At 31.7% G+C, this 4,237-nt stretch overlaps 2 non-coding genes across 2 annotated transcripts; both read left to right on the top strand.

The window, feature by feature from the left end:
- Positions 1 to 3,646: 3,646 nt before the first annotated feature.
- On the top strand, positions 3,647 to 3,717 carry TRNAG-GCC (transfer RNA glycine (anticodon GCC)). Its single transcript has one exon. It is a non-coding gene; the product is annotated as a tRNA-Gly (tRNA).
- A 9-nt stretch (positions 3,718 to 3,726) lies between these two features.
- Positions 3,727 to 3,807, top strand: LOC145056246 (small nucleolar RNA snoR114). Its single transcript, XR_013685775.1, has one exon. It is a non-coding gene; the product is annotated as a small nucleolar RNA snoR114 (small nucleolar RNA).
- Positions 3,808 to 4,237: the final 430 nt, after the last annotated feature.

Consider the following 4,237-nt stretch of genomic DNA (forward strand, 5'->3'; position numbering starts at 1 on the left):
CATAAAGTAAGTTCCCTTATACGAGTAGTGTATTTCAGTTTGATTATTTCAATGTGATTAAAAACTCTAACATAATGTGTTTGTTTATAGGGTTTGCTTGAATTTGTTAAGGTTATTTTGCCACATATGGAGCATAGACAGTGTGCTAGACACATTTATGCAAGTTTTGGGAAAGCTTTCTCAGGTTTGGAGTTCATGAAGTTGTTATAGGATGCATCAATGAGTTTTGTTGAAGGTGAATTCTTGAGAAACATGGAAACACTAAAGAGTCTAAACCCTAATGCACATGAGTACCTAATGTCTACAGAACCCAAAACATGGTGCAGAGCTTACATGAGTGCAGGGTATGCTTGTCAAGCAGTGAAGAATGGTATTTCATAGTGTTTCAAATCCATAATTATAGAAGCTATGAAAAAACCTTTTATTACTGTTAAGAAGTAAATCAGATAACTAGCAAAAACTAGAAGCATACAAGACACAATATTTACATGGTTCGGTCAATGTGACCTATGTTCACATACAGGAGGGGAGTATTATTTATTTTAGAGCTCTCAAACAGAGGTCACAGGTACAATTTTCATATAGATTCGCCTAACACTATAGAATTCAAGATACAAAATGACTTAGCATGCATCCCATAGGTCCATGAATGGTGTCAACCAATCACAATCCGCCATGATGGATGTTGGGCCATTAGTGTTCATGATGCGCCACTTGTACATCATGATGCTCCACTATGGCACAAGGTGCTCTATCATGTGTGTTGCTGATGCTCATGGGTTGTATGACATGGAAGAATGTTCCAAAATATGTTTCATGAAGGAATACGATTGGTTGTCACCATTCATGGGCCCATGGGCCAATGGGCTTGGTCCATTAGAGTTTTAGATCTGATCCCTCAAGTATAAATAAGGATACATGCAAAGTCATTTGAGGTGTCTTGTATCTTGAATCCTTAGTGAGTAGGACAAATCTTTGGTGAATTGTACTTGTAACCTCTGTTTGAGAACTCTGAAATAAAGAATACTCTCATCCTGCCCGTGGACGTAGGTCACCTTAACCGAACCACGTAAATATTGTGTCTTTGTGTGTTTATAGTTTTGTTTGTTATCCACATTACTTCCTAACAAGGGTCATCAGAACTTAGCAAATGCATCAGATTTGTTCCGAGTCTTGACAAATATCCTCTGTTTTCCCTAACAAATATTTATGGAAATGTAACAATAAAGTGTTCGTTGAAAATAGACTAAACAATTACTATAGCTTACAGTCATCATAATCTAGGCATCTCGATTCCATTGTTGTGATTGAAATCATATAAGAAAGAATGAAATTATGCAGAGAGAGTTGGAATTATAATATATTACATGTTTAAAAACATCTTAAGGAGATCACTGATGTTCATTAAGCTATAAGAAAACAAACTAGAGATAATTATAAAGTTGTTAAAGAATTACGTCTTAAACGAACGATTAATGTCTTTGCGAGTACACTCTTTACTTAATCTCATGAAAACATTAAGTCATTAGTGGTTAAGACATGTATGAATTTGTGATATAATTGAGCATAGAATAAGTTCTTTAGACTTGTTACAATCATTTGGGAGAGCTATGGAAGGTTTTGGTGGATTGGGACCAAAGTACAATGCTTAAATAAGACCTCAAAGATGTTTTTGACTCATTAGGTAACACACAGGCTGTGTGTTTACCAAGGCAAAATCAACACGGGCTGTGTGGTATTCTGGTGGAATTTCTTAAACCTTGCATACAATATCCGAATCAAGTCATGTTTTCGCATATGTCCTTCTATGAACTTAAGAAAGACTTTGAAATTATAAAAAAACACTAATGGAATTAAAAACTGAATAAGTGACTAACGGACTATTTATGGGTATTATAAGTAATGATCTATACATATGTGTAGGACAGTTGTAAAGGCGAAGGTGTAAACACACAACTATTCAGGTAAAATATAATATATACGACAATGTAATTTTATCTGGAATAATTTTATCCAAACTGTTTAACATATATCCAAATGAATTTGACAAACATTTAATTTTTAACGAAAAGTTTAGTTCTAACTCATAAAACTATTTATCCCGTAAAATAATGTCATAAATGTAAATTACATATGTAATCATTTATTAATTACAAGAACGTTATTAGTTTCTTAAATTATGTCTATAAACAAACTAACTAGGTTGTTTCTTAAAAGTTTATTAAAGGTGTACCATATCTATATCTTAAATGTATACCATGTCTAATTATCTAAGGTTAACTAAACATTAAGTTATATAATTTTCTTAACAATTTAACCATTTGCAAAGTCATAAAGGAATTGCAAAAACAAACAATGCATAACCAAAACCATTAATGGGATAACAATAACCGAAAAATATAAACATGAAATTGCACATACATTAGCAACTAGCAAGTTATATCGACACTTTCATAAACTACCATCAAACAGACTTGTAATTTCCAAAATTAAACAGTCTTACAATAAACGAATCTATCGGTAAAAAAGTTATTTCAGTCTAACAATTATTTGTTAATTTATGGCACGTGCTAAGTAAACATAAAGAAGAAAACTAACAAGTTCTAAATATGACTCCGTTAATTAATATATTTGATTGGAGGATTGACTTAGATACGTTAGCTACTCGGACTAATCTGGATGTAGATGTATTGAATTTGATATTATGATATGTCCTATTTTTGTGAGTTGTCAGTTGTAACTCCCAACATGTTTTTGCTGCTTGTGTAGTCGTGAAGGATTTGTGGCATAAAGTGTTTAGTTGGTGGAGAGTTTGATTTTGGTTCCTATGGAGTTATCTTTTTGTTTGATTCAGTGGCTTCCTAGAGATTGAAAGCATCCAATAGAGTTTACTTGGATGTTGTCGTTTTTAATACTATTTGGATGATTATGTTATATCGTAATAAGATTATCTTCAAAGGGACATGATTAAAAAAAGGTTTCAATTTTTGAATTGGCGGCCGTTATGCGGTTATGCCCTATTCTTAGATCTTGAATATATGTAAAAAAATTAATGTTTCTTGGATAGACAGGTTTAAAAAAATCCACATTTAATTCCTTGTAATATGTAAGTATGACTAGTTTGTTGATAGTATTGTTTAAATAAAATCCTTAGATTCACAATTTAAAAAAATTTACTGTAATATGGATCTCTAAAGTTCATGAACTTAAAAACGATCATTATTATATGATTAACCTCTTTATTGTTTGATTTGCATGGTTCTATAATATTTGGTTGTGAGTTCAAGCCTTTTAAAAGATCAACATATTAGTTTGTACTTTGTAGATAATTTCCAAAAAAAGTAGCTTGTTTTGCTTTAAGTGGTCCCTGATGACCCAATGATACAACGAATCTCTACAACTTTTTATCATATGGTATTTTCCTCAAAAGTTATTTTGAAACTCCATTAGAAAATAAGATTTGATAATAAGATTTGATGACAAATGGTAGTAGACACACCATTTCTTGTCTCGACAGCTCATATTTCTCACATAGTCACTTTAAGGGTGGGTGTTTTTGAGTCTGCTGGCATTCATTTTTTTTGAGATACCATTCATTTTATTTTTGTTTCGTATATATAAAATGATTGGGAGTCAACAATCAAAAGCACCAGTGGTCTAGTGGTAGAATAGTACCCTGCCACGGTACAGACCCGGGTTCGATTCCCGGCTGGTGCATTTACTCGATTGCAATGAGGAAGATTGCGCTCCACGTGATGTGGGTCATCACATCCATTCGATTCTTCGAATCAAAGCGCTTCTGAGCAATTCTTTTTTTTTTTTTTTTAATAAAGACCAACGATTTTATATGTTTTTAAGTAAGAATGTAAGCTTTTTTTTTTAATCTCATTTAGTCCAATAAACTTTACGGCATACATTTTTAATCTCACGTGATGGGGATCAAACATTTTTTATTCTTCTAAACGTTTTAATTAAAAAAATATATATATGTATGTATGATTTTTAATCTCATTTAGTCCAATAAACTTTTACGGCATATTAAATCTTAGATTTCATTTTATTTCGTACATACATTTTTTGAAGCTTTTTTTCTTTATCAATAGAAGCTCGTTGGGTTTTATTAATATATTTGATTACTTGTTGAATAACGAATAAAGAATACTTGATCTATGTTGTAGCATATTTGCTTATTTATATAAAGGCTATAAACAAACACGAAAGAGGAATTGTTCTTTTG

This window comes from Lactuca serriola, chromosome 5 (genome assembly GCF_051521515.1).
Source record: "Lactuca serriola cultivar US96UC23 chromosome 5, Lser_US96UC23_V15, whole genome shotgun sequence".
Taxonomy (NCBI): Eukaryota; Viridiplantae; Streptophyta; class Magnoliopsida; order Asterales; family Asteraceae; genus Lactuca; species Lactuca serriola.